The following is a 13,257-nucleotide window of genomic DNA, read 5'->3' on the forward strand; positions in this document are numbered from 1 at the left end:
GCTGGAGTACATAGATTTAAGTACCCTTAAAGAACAACCATCACAAATACAGGCTTCAAGCCTCTCTGTTGTAAAATACAGATGATGTATCTTAGGAACTATGGATGGCAAAACCAAATCATATCAAGAATATTAGAAAGGGTTTTAGATGGTGAGGCACTGGGTCTGATGAGGCCTTTATCTACTTTTTTGGTGGTATTTGGTAAGTCACACCAGCTTCCATATCCACAGGATAGCCCATATGGCATAGAGCCTTTTGAATATATAGAATAGAGCAGGTAGGGAATACAAGACAGCAGAGAGACTATGACTCTACAGAGACTATGTGTCTGCACTGTGCCAGAAATAGAATAAATTCTGCACACAATAGAAAGTTGTACTAGATGATGAAAACTTAAAGGTGACAGGGAAGAGGTGAGGAAAAATGGTATAACAGAATTTAGCATAAAAAGGAAAAACAGCAGGGAGAGTTAATAACAAGACAACCATTCTAGAGAACAGGATTTGAGGGGGTATTGGAAATCAGAAGAGGTGGAGAATACTTGCAGCAGAAGGTAACTGTGGTGGAGCAATGTGCATGCATATCTATGCATATCTCTATAGACTTTTAAAACTTGTCTCCTTCAAGCTCAGGTAGAAAAGTAACTTTTCAGAAGTATTCAAGGTTTAAGATGATTCTTTTTGGCTGATATGGTAATATTGACTTTGAATGAAAGATAGACTTGAGAAAGGGTTGCCTCTCCTGATGTGTTTGCACAGCAAGTATTAAGTATAGGGGGGATTCCTCTGGCACTACTGCAGGAGAGGTATTAAGTAGGTATTTTTCTTAATATTACAAATCCTATATAACAGTTTCCTCAATTCAAGAATATTCTAGTAGAGACTGAGGAGTTCCGTGCTTAAGGCATGTATTTAAAACTGTTTACATCCTCTTTGTGTCTGCAGAATGCATATTTTGTCAAGTGAATTTTGTCAGATTTTACAAGAACATAAATTAAATTAATTTGAGGTACAATTAATGATGTCTGTAAGAAACAGATTGGGACACCTCTACTGTGCCCTGCATAGCTTATGTAATACAATAAAATATACCATTACATCTATTTAAAATCTGATGCTTTATGTATATGCTGCATCTAAATTACTTCTATTATGATTTTTTGATCATCTGTGATCACTTCTTAAAACTAAATTTTCACCCTCACTTTAGACTGAAGAATAATGTTCTGTGGTGAATGACGTGAGTTACTGCCCCAGTTGGAGTAGGACCTTCTTCCTTGTTTTATTGCTGAGTTCAGCTTATGCATCCCAAAATGTACCATCCGAGAGTACTGTTGATCTCCAGTTCTTCTCTGTGGAAAGTGGGACTACACATATTCTTCCTTTGTATAGGAGACTGTAGGAAACATTAGGTCAGTAGGATAAAATGCTTGCCAGGGAGACTTGCCTTGTGTGAAGGATTAGTTTCTGTTCCAATAGCTCTCATTCTCCACAGATTCCTGTGCTCCAGGCAAAAATCTTACTTTTAACAGATGTAAAATTCCGGATTTGGAACATGGCATGTACCTGTGTGAGGTCCTGTTTTGGGAAGGATTCTTTAATGGCTTCAAAGTAACTGTGTTTAGTGTTACAAATGTACATATGACCTGGAGCAAGGCACTCTAAACGTTTGATGTACTTAGAGAGTGTACCAATAAGACAGACAAGACTGAGTTTGGGAAGATTAGAAGTTTTATTCTTTACATTACTTCAAAAACAATAGGAGTTAATATAAACTACTCTGCAGCCTGTCTCAAACAGGAATTTAGGATTTTGTTTAACTTGTTTCAAATCCAGTATCTCAGAGAGCACCGGAGTTTGTTTTTAGAAAACATCCAGTTTAAGTACTTTCAGTGAAGAAGAAATCACTGCAACACTTGTAATAGCACAAGTGCTCAAATGATAGAAACGCTTTATCTGTTAGTTACCTCATTTTAGAAAAACATCAAGGGAGTGACTAAGTGTATTTCTTCTAAGCTCATACTAACTGGCTTTAATTATATTATTGGTTTCTCTGAAATGATTATTATCTTTCCTCATTAATGATTTCTGTTAGTACTCAGCAGAACTCAGTATTAAACTCTGAGTGAGAGAGCTTCTGGAAATACAGTAGAGTTTACCACTTCGAAGCCAAGTGAGTTTTATTTTTGGCAGTTCTTTAGAGCTGGAAGTGGATCAGAAGCTCTTGTCTGGCCACCTCACTCACTGCCAGAAGGTGTCAGTACCTCCATAGTAGCAAGGGAAAGAAATGTGGCTTAGATTTACAAAATTTCATGGGGTTTTTTTGTTTGTTTGTTTTAATTGGTTAGTATTTGTTTCTTTAAAATAAACTGCTTGTTTATTTTAAAGTTTCTTTAAATTAAAGTTTATTTTAATGTTTCTTTAAAATAAACTTTGTTACTACCTTGGTAGTAACAAAAAAACCTGTGCAGCTTGCCCCTTGCTCCCACTGTAACATATTTATGCCAATTCAGAGCTGGTTACAAATGAGATTAATTAATCAATTTTACACAGACCACTAAAGTTTTTGGCTGTCTACAGCAGAGAAGTTTCCTACTTTCTCATTTTTAAACTAAACTTTTGAACAGTAAAGAAAAATAATTTGTTACCACATTCTTACTAATTAGCACTCTCCAAACAATAATTTTAAAATGCTGTCAAGGAAAACAAGGAGTTGGATTGCACTTGAAAATGCATGTGATGTGTTATTTTGTTTAACAGAGCTTTTAAACTTAAGACTAATAAGACTGCTTCCTAGACACTTAAAAGTCTAGATTCTGTATTTTTAATTCCTGCAGTGCTTGCAGTTAACTGTTACTGCATTATGGTAGTATATTTTAAAGAAATGATTACCCTTCCTGCTCCCTGTATTTGAAAAACCTTCTTGTTTAATCTTGTTTTTAGAGAAGGAGGTATGCAAAAGCTTTTTTTTTCTTATACTCTAAAGTGAGAGAATTGCAAGTAGTAAACAAAATAAATTACATCTGAACAATACTTCATAGTTAGTTAACCAAGTTATCAAGAATAGCATTGGCTAGGGCATTTTTCAAATGTTTACTCCAGATGTTTACCGCTTCTCTTGAAGCTGGATAAACTGGAACAGTTTTGTATACCAGCATATTTAAGTTGCTCATGTATCTGTAGAAGTCCATTGGAATTCCTGCTCTGCTGCCGTCACCTAAGTCACCTTGAGCAACTTCTTAACTTCCCACACTTTGCTTTGCAGTTTGCATAATGATAATAAGAAATGTTCCAGTCCTACTCTCTAAGGATAAGTCTGTAGAGATTTGAAGAGTGTTTGTGTCTAGAGACAGAGACAAAGGATTTGAGGCACGTTTCAAATCCTAGCCTGATTACTTAGTTACTTGTTTGTAACTCTTTGTAATATGGAGCCTAAATTTGTTATCCAAAAGTGACCCAGTTTTGAACTGCAATGAAGTGTTATTCTGGTAGGGGAGTTATCCTTGTTTATACTACAAGCAGTTGAGTTGAAGGGGTGCAAAAAACGGAATTGAAATTGTCCTTGTCCATGCAATTTTTCTGATGTATCCAGCTCAAAGAGAAGCTGCAAGAATTTGGATGAATATGTATGAAATGTACTAAAATACACTCATGAGACTGGGAGAGTACCAGTTCAATACTAATGCAAAGAAAAATTAAAAATTACACATTTAGTGGCATGCTTATATGCTACTGTGAGTTATGTTAGAGTACACTAAGAGAATTAATACATCTAAATTCATATAGGATACAGTGGGACACACAAGGCAACTCACTGTGGTCACTTAATGGAGAGGCCCACACTTCAGGAGGTCCTGTTATGGTTCACCACAAATCTCAGGACAAGGATGATTCACTTCTCTATTTTTTCCTTCTCATCAGCTCATGAGTTGAGAGCCCACTTGTAGTAGACTGATTAGTCTTCTCTTTAAAAGAAAAAAGGCTGATATATGGAACCTTTTGATACTATTGTATTTTTACAATAGTTAAGGACTTGCTTAAATGCTTGTTTAGACTAATGGCAGTACTTCCAACATAACCAGTATTATGTTGGCACAAAGCCAAGTGGTAGACAGGGGAGATTCTGCTCTGTTGTACTTGGATTGACACTTAATTCTCCTGTTCAGTTCCGCATGCAAGTGCTCAAACATAAGGAATTTGGAATACTGCTACTCAGAAAGCCAAGAACTTGTACCTTAGGGAGGTTCAGCATCTTAGAGTATCGATTCCCTACAATTCATTCAGTTGGAGATTGCACATACACTTATTGTGTAATAACCATTTAATTAGTGATTGTGATTCTTTATAGTCAAGGAAAAAAGGTATTTATATTTATACCCATCAGACAAAGAGGGAACTCTTTTCAACCTGAATAAATACACTCAATGAGTGTAGAGTTGTAGTACCTTGATTTGGGAAGATTCTGGGAATCAAGAATGCAGTACTGACTTCTTAATTTGGTTAATTGGCATTATTGTCACACCTGGAATGGCTGAAACAGTTGTTGCTATATCGGGGCTAATAATACTGGCTAAAAATAATATTAAATTTTAGTACAGAAGGTAATGTTACTGAAAACCGAGACCAAGCTGTCTTTTTCATTATTCTCTTGTTTAGAATTTATGACCAAACTGGGAAAAATGCCTGTCAGAGAAACCATCCATGTGACACAAATAGAAAGAGTTTTAAGTAGAATAGTTGGCAAATCTGCTTTCAGCAGATAATTGTTCATTCAAGGCATTCAGTGAATGCATGTGAATGTGGACGTTTTGAGGTCAATTAGCAGCCACATTTATATCATTAGCATCATTTTTTTAACAATTAGCTAATTTGGCTAATCTAAATACAATGTTAGTTAGTTCACCTCTCAACTTTTTTCTCCAATCAAGACCATGTAAAATTAGTTAATGCTAATTTTAGTATATTAAAACTGGTTTTTGTTAGCAAATACAATGACCTTCAATGTTGACCTGAATTACAATGGACATTTTAAAAAACTTTTTAGCTAGAACTAGACAACATAAGTATTGATTTATAAATCATTTCTGGAGTAAATATAGAGAATACTGACTTCTGAGATTATGGTTGCTAAGTATAAGAAACCATTGAACATTTTTTCATTTTGTCTTACAAGGTAATCAGTATAAAAAATAAATTTTTAAAAAAGTTCTCCTGATCTGGAGTTGCTAAGCAAAGTAGAGATTGGTTAATGGTCTAAAAAGCTAATCAAAACTAAGCTGGATTGTCCTGTGTTTAATATTAGATGAATGTTCAGAGACTTAAAAAAATAGGCTAATATTTGTATTGGCTTAAAAATCTAGTTCTTGGAGGTCAGTCACAGGGAGAACATCCATCTTCTCGCTAAACTATAAAAATGATAGAATTTTGGAGGCTTCCGTGGGTTGCTTTATTTTTCTTGGTTTCCTGTGTCTGGCATGCACATTTTGCCAATGCCAGAGTCCTGAAATGATATCACTCATAACTTACCACTGGAAGATGTGTGCTCACAGGAAGCTGAACTCTGTCTTCTCTGTTACCACTTTCTGGCAGACTTCTCTCAGATCTATGAGCACAACTTGGTCTTGGTGGGATGATTGCAACTTCCATGTTTAATATAGAAAGGGAGAGGCTTATATTAAACTGGTATGTAAAGAGCAGAGGGCGTTTTCAGTCTTTCAGATGTGCCAGTAAGGAATGTTCCAGGTTCATGGATTCTTGGATTGCAGTTAAGTACATTTACATCCACTAGTGTACATTGCAACTAAGTAACATTTACATTAATTTCTGTATAGTAACAGATAAAACCAGGGTATGGTTAGGAAAAAAAGATTTAGAATTGTATCTTCTACCTTTCAGGGACTATCAGAGCTGCCTGCTGCCAGGGTGTGTTGAGAGGGGAAGTACAATTTGATACTTTACCCTCCCCCCGCCCCCAATCCACTGCACAATGACCACATTAAGAAAAAGCTTTTTGAAAAGATGTTTTATATTCTCAAACCGTAAGATGGCAGACGGTGACATGGGTCCAGCTCCTGATTAAGACTGACTGTCATCTTCAGTCTTTCTGATCAGGCCACCTTATCACCAGCAACTTGGTAAGTTTTCCTCTGATTTTTAAGCACTGTCAAGATGCAGGAAGGAAGAGGAGGCCAGGTAACTTCAGTGGATCAAACCATGCAATCCCTGCAGTGGTATCATGACTCACTTTCTTCTGGGCTGCTCTTATCTAGTCGAGGATGAGATAGGTGGGAAATAGGTGTAAGAAAGCAATGAACAGCACCATTGTGAAGAGACTTCTGTGGTAGAAAAGGGAAAGGTTCTACCTACAATTTTAGAAAACCAGATGTCTGTGGATCTGAAGCTAATTTTTCCCCTATGAATGAATAGGGCTCATCATAAGATTGTCTCAGACCTTTACAGCACTCCGACCTCCTCGCATTATCTAATGTTTATTACATTGGGTTTCTTGAGGTTTAGTCCCATTTTTGTGTACTTTAATGACAGATGGTCTCAATTTGTATAAAACTACATTATTTTTTGCAGCAGCCCAATATTATCTTGTGGCTTGACACACCACCCACACTCCCACCACCCCTCCGCCCCCCAAACCCTAATCCTCCTTTGGAAATCTGTTATAGCCAACGAGCATCCCTTGTCAAAGGCAGCAAGGGTTAAATGATACAAAGCTATAAATGGAACCACCCCTGTTTCTATTTGAGAGAGAGTACTTTTTGGCACTAGGTCTAAGCAGTTTCAGGCTCAAAATACAATTAATTTTATTTTGAGCAAGTAATTGTGTTTCAGAATGCATTGTGTTGGGTGTTGATTGCTAATTCAATTTACCCATTCTAATCCTCAAGTAGTCTATTTTCTGTGTTCCAGGCTAAATAAGCTGCAGTCTCTGCCTTTTCCTTCCCTATAAATTTGGTGTAGAGCAACATCAGGATGAGAAAAGAATTGGAATGGAACAGAGCATGTGTGACCTTTCTTCCATGGGGAAGGTGGGTGGCCAGGAGACTGAAGATGTTTGCAGGTAGGTACTGCTGCTGGAATTGCGAGGGAAATGAATGTGACCCCAGATTAACAAACTCTAAGTTAGGGATCATTGCAATGGTCCCTGTCAGTGCTCCATGACTAGACAGGGGCTTCTACTATGGGACTCCCTCTAACATGTGCTTTACCACAACCAGCTGTCTTCTAGGAAGAGATTTAAACCATATGGAATTTGAATTATACAAGTCTGTAATGTCTAGAGATAATTAATTTGTGACATAGACAAACTAGTGTTTGAAAATTTGTGCTCAGGTTTGGGGAGAGGGTGCAATCATGTTTAGAGGTACAGAATGCAAATCAAGGAGTGGCTAGAGCTAAGCTGTGGTGTACTCTGGTTCATTGACAATATTGGTCTGAATTTGCTGATGCTGCGTTACTGAATGCACACTATTGCACATATAACTTAAAATGTGTGTTATATGACAGGAAATAGTTGGAGTTAAATGAAAAAAAAAATTAACCCAAGTCCACATTAAAACTCCATACCTACAAATGGATTTGTGGGGACAGAGGAGGCCAGCTTAATGGCAGCCCTGTATGGCCAGCCATGTCTGTTGAGGACTAAGGCCCCTTATCCCTCATCCTATTCAGGTCCATAAATGATAGCAAAAAAGTAAGGAATAAACTATTACTTAGGTCCATTGGCATAAAATAAAAAGCAATGGTTTTAAGCTGCAGCAAGAAGAATTTGCATTAGACAATAGAAAAACATGTTTGAGAATCTACAAGCTTTCTCAGTGAGCATCCTCCAGAAATTGTTAGCAGATATAGTCCTGTATCTACGACATATTCTGAGTGAATTCCAGTGATTGCTCTATGGTATTCAACCGTGCAAGTCTGAAGTATTTCAAATACAAATAAGGAAATAGATGCAAATTAAAAACTATTATTGTTAACTCTTCTGTTCTTGAAATGTTGCATGTCACATTTAACACAGAATAGTTAACAATATTTTTGCTGTTGTTCAAATATAATCCAGAGGTCAAAGATCTGCTACACTTGGTACTGGGCAAACATGAAACAAATTCAGCTTGTTGGGCTGCTGTTTTTAAACACCTATGTCAATTCACAGAAGTCAGTGAGTCTTGAGTAAAATGGAACTTTCTTAGGCATCTAGTCTCACAGTCTCTTAGTGCTGTATGACTTTGCATGGGAAAATAAAAGTGGGACTGCAGGTCAAATCCTGTTCTTTGCTATAGCAGAAGAAAGCTAGAATAAGTATATTTGAAATTATTATTCCACTTTTATACCAGCACTACTAAGCAAGTCTACAACTTGCAAGAAAAGAGTAAATGAAAACAGAAATTAATAGCAGTAGAGTTCAATAGGCAGTGTTTTTTGCCTTGAAGACGAACAATGACATCAGTGAACTAGCTTCAAGGTTGGGTAAATAAGATTAGAATAATAATCTATACCCTAGGAAATTACAGAAATCTTCAGTGGACTGTATTGAAGACATACCAAACAATCATTCATTTCAGGGAAATTGCTACTGGAGACTATTGTAACTTTTCCAGAAAATTCACAAAAGTCCTTCTCTCCACTTGTCACTGCTGGCTTAAAAAGCAAATAAGAAGCACAAGAAATGTTGGTGTTTTAATATATAAATAAAGTGGGGGCTAGGGCAAAGAAGGAAAGCGTTCCATGCTATTTTTGCTGAGGAAATATCAGAATGGCACCCAAATCATATTAAAAAAAAAAAGAAAAAAAAAAAGTATCTATACTTGTCTTAAAAGTTTGACCACCATAACTTATCTGTTACCAAAGCTTTTTTATGTGTGTTAAACCATTGTTTAACAAAAGAAACTGAGAGTGTGCAAAAGTTGCACTGATACAAATATGGTGGTATTTAACTGTGGTTTTTATTGATTCAGCTAAGTACTGCCAGTGGGTGTGCTTTTATTTTAATTTTTTTTTCTTCTTTAAAGCAAATTGAAATTTGGCTTAAAAATACGGACCAGAACATAGGACCATAATGTTATTGCACCCCTGAAGCTAACAATATCTCAAAATCAAAGTGGGTATAATCCACTTTAACACGAAGATAACTGACAAAGTCTCTTGGTCTTCCTCTATTGTCAGACAGAAATTTGTCCAACAATGAATGGAAAAAAAATGTTTGTTTTGGAAGGAATATAAGAATGCTTTTCTGAAATAGCTCATGAAAGACAGGGAGACACATGATAGTTAAGTCACTTGCTCATGCCATGCAAGAAATCTGTAGAAGAATGAGTAAGTTATCTACAATTAGGACATTTTTATTGCTGTTTTACATCCTTCCTACATTCTCTCACACTGGGAATTAATCCTCAAGTTTTGGTAGCAAATCCCATTAAGATCTGTCCCAAATCCTCTTTTTAAAATATTATGCAATTTAAGGCAACACAATGAAGTAATTGTGTGTGTGGCGGGGGGGATGTTATCAATGATTAGAATAAATATTTATACTACATTAGTCTCTATAGAGCATTAACTAAGACTATTTTGGTAGACCAATTATAAATACTAAAGAACAAAATGCTTCCTATAAAATCTTAGAGCTAATGGTGAAACCCAAGTTAACAATAATGCAATTGACTTCAATAAAACAGTGTTTCAGCTTAAAGGTACATAAAGGTAACAAGGCTTTATACTCCGTAACAGTGTGCATATCTTGGAAGGTATCAGTGCTCTGATGTTCCTTGTAGGCAAAGCTCTTCTCAAATTCAACTCACTACCTGTCTCTAGAAAGCTAGGTAATATTTGTTCCTATTTTAATAAAATAGGAAATAGGATAGTTGCCATCCATCTCTGAAACCCTTGTATGCCTGCTGGAGGATCTGTAAACAGGGACCATTTTGTACAGCAAATCAGAGCTAACTCCTGGTTTACGGGCATGCGCTGTAATAAAGTAAAACAAATGTTTACAACTTTCTGGCCTTAAGACCATGATCACAAAACTATACTTGAACCCAGCTTTCACAAGGAAAGATTCTCTCCAGACATACATTTTCAGTTTAATAAGTAAAGAAGCTCCCTGCACTTACCAAGTATTAACAAATTTAAGCAAAATAAAGTGATTCTGGAGTACAAATGTTCTACACAAGGTGTATAAAGTAATTCTTCCACTCTCCTTGATGCTAGAGAGTCTTAAGAAGTACTGTTTTGGGCACCATACTTCAAGAAAAATGTAGACGCACTGGAGACAATCCAGAAAGGAGTAAAAAGAATGAGCAACAGTCTAGAGGGAGCAAGAGGGAGGGTGGAAGGAACTGGCATTGTTTAGTCTAGAGAAGACTAAGGAAAGATGGGATGTCAGCCCATAACCATGAACAATGTTTCTGCAAAGACGAAAACATAAACTATAGATGGGAAAAGAAGTAATGAAAAAACTGCAGCAGAGGAAATTCATATCATTGCTAAAAGTAACTTTCCTTGAATAGATTGGTTAAGGGCTTAGTAAAGTTTTCTGGCTAAATTTCATTTTCAGTTTAAAAATTAAATGCCAATATCTGGTAAAGTTGTGAAGCGCAAGTAAATTCTGTATATAAGTTGTAATTTCTAGGCCCATTCTGAAAACTTAACAATAAACTCTCTAGGATCTCTTGAAGATTTTACATTAAACAAATGTCTGCAGTAGGTCATGGCCACTTGGGATGACAGGATGCTAGTTGCTGAATGCCGCTGATTTGAAGCTGAACATAATTAGTGTCAACATTATAAGGAGTAGCACTGTATTTTCATTTGGGTTTTCATTTCATTTTTCAGACTGCAAGAAAATCTCATAGGGTGGTAATGGTTCAATTCCAAGTTCTCGTTGAATTTTGTCTTTGTGTGGGCCACTGAACAGAAGCATGAGTTTTGCTCACAGTCATAGTTGTTAATTCTGTGTAAGATCTGGGCCTCTTTCTATGTTTAATGAGGAAACTGATTTTTCCTTTTTATATCAATCTTTAAGTAATTTTGAATGTTTTGAAGCTGAGTTTTCAACCCTATCTTCCTGTTCCATTCCTACTCCTTTCAAGAGATCTAAATAACAAATTCACTGAAGAGTGCCCACTGTAGCTATAAACAAGCTGTAAGCAATCCAGGAGATTATGTGTAGATATGCACATTGAAAGTGCATAAAGATTAAAGGACATTTTAGACTTATATCCTTCTGAACTGAAACTTGGAACTTTATACTTCCTGTGTGGAGAGGAGTTCACAGTATTTGTATTATTCACATTTACTTTGTTTGTGCTTCTAGAGACCTGCTATCTAGGAAGAGACCATTTACCAGTGATTCACAAATACACCTAGTCAGAAAAGATGAACAAGCTGGGCTTCCCTACTCAGGGTGCTACTAGAAATCATCAGACATGGCAGGTAGATGAAGTTACCCCACCACAACTGTATTTTATCTAATGTGTTATATTGTGCCATACCTTCTTATCTCCTTAAGGATGCAAGTTTTCTGGAGTATTTACCTGGCTGACAGAACACAATAACTGTGGCACATACAATTGTAGCGAGAGTAACTTCTGAGTTGCGGTCAGTTCTAGCTTTTATAGTTTTCAGTAGCAGATCTCAAAGCAACAGAGTTCAGCAGTACTGTCCTCATTTTTAAAAAAACAGAAACTGTAAGACTGGGGCTGGGAGGATTAGCCACTGTTCTCCTGTTAACCAGTGACAGAGTCAAAAATAGCACTTAGGTACGTTGAATCCCAATCCTGCACTGTAACAAGAAGACAGTATTCTTGAAATCACCTGAAAGCACCTTGAAAATTATATCAGCAATGAAACCTGGCTATAGGACTATTAATGGGACCTTCTGCAATGGGTCATAGATGGTCAGAAAGGAATGGTATAAACATACAAGCCCAAAAACTTTGATTCATAAGGTTGACTATAAACTTACCATTACTCACCTTTTAGGAGGTCTGGGAACACCATTGCCTCTCGATGTATTTTAGGTTCTGCACCAGAAAAGCTAAAAAGAGGGGATCGAATAATAGAGATATGTAAAAGGAAGCAAGAGGGATGTCCAACCAATTAGAACTCGCCCCAGCCCTAATTCCAGGAACAAACGTTCATCTCATTTACCCCTCTCTCCTGGCCCTGAAAGTTCTGCTTACATATAACTTGGGGTGATAAAACAATATTCTTGGAAAACAGTTGCATTTCATCAGGAAACCAAAGATGCATGTTTATTCTGTACAATACTAAATGGATGGACGATGCACAAGAATGCATCAGTGCAGTGAGTTATATGTCTAAGCTTCTATTGTCTGGAGTATAACTTACAAAACCACTTCTGCACTTGAGATGCGTACCTAATGCTGTCCTAATATGGCTGTGGTTGAGATCGCCTGAACATTCCTCAGCTGCGCCTGCAGGAGAATGAGCGCAAAAATGTTAAATCTCCCACGTTTATATCTGTTGTGAAATGTTGGCACACTCTAGCAATCAGCATTAATGCTTGATTTGGTTTTGTGGGTTTCTTATTTAAATGCCACTAATTTAAGTTTGGAAAACTTCGGTCTTCCATATGTGATACAGCTTTCAGATGTGAATGTGTATATGTCTGTATGTGTGTCGGAGATGAAGAGGTTGAAATAGCATTAGGAGTCTTCTATAATTCTTAAATACTCGTGGGTCAACCTCTAAATATTACATATATATAATTAACTTCTCCAGTGCTGCATTCCTGGACAACTACATGGGTATGCAGGTACAAAGAGTTGATTTCCAATGGTGTCTATAATGCCACTGAAGTCACACATACTGAAGTTTAAACATCAAGAAAAATACTGTAACTTACTTAAAAAGAAAACAAAGATGACTTCTGAAGTGATGTAATGCAGTGTATTTTCATGTATGTGATAAACTATTTCAAAGAAATTGCTAGCCAGTGAGATCACTCAATTGGCTCCATTTGTGCTTTTCCAAAAATAGATGTAGCATTGTGTATTGAGAGGTCTATTCCAGTTGTGCTGCAGGAGAATCCGTTACTTATCATAGATCTTTTCAGATCTTTTCTGAAAAAACACATTTTTTTCTTTTTTTTTTTTTAGGACAGATTAAATGTTTGGACTTAAGGACTGTGGGAAACCAGGCATCAGTTAGAGTGGCCAGCTGTTCTTTAATCCAGGGATTGGCCTGTATCCTGAGCAGTTGCAGCACCTGGGGACTTTGAATGTTGGT

General features: G+C 36.7%; 1 long non-coding RNA gene across 5 annotated transcripts; it reads right to left on the bottom strand.

Annotated features, from left to right (window-relative positions):
- Positions 1 to 2,421: 2,421 nt before the first annotated feature.
- Positions 2,422 to 13,034, bottom strand: LOC142407024 (uncharacterized). 5 transcript variants are annotated; one of them, XR_012774794.1, is made up of 4 exons: positions 12,387 to 13,034; positions 11,982 to 12,043; positions 5,527 to 6,265; positions 2,422 to 3,965 (listed from the first exon to the last, which is right to left on the bottom strand). It is a non-coding gene; the product is annotated as an uncharacterized LOC142407024 (long non-coding RNA). The 5 variants fall into 5 exon arrangements; XR_012774793.1 differs by having other exon boundaries at positions 2,422 to 5,679; positions 6,038 to 6,265; positions 12,387 to 13,029; XR_012774790.1 differs by having other exon boundaries at positions 2,422 to 6,265.
- Between the last annotated feature and the right edge of the window lie 223 nt (positions 13,035 to 13,257).

The sequence above is a fragment of the Mycteria americana genome, chromosome 3 (assembly GCF_035582795.1).
Source record: "Mycteria americana isolate JAX WOST 10 ecotype Jacksonville Zoo and Gardens chromosome 3, USCA_MyAme_1.0, whole genome shotgun sequence".
NCBI lineage: Eukaryota > Metazoa > Chordata > Aves > Ciconiiformes > Ciconiidae > Mycteria > Mycteria americana.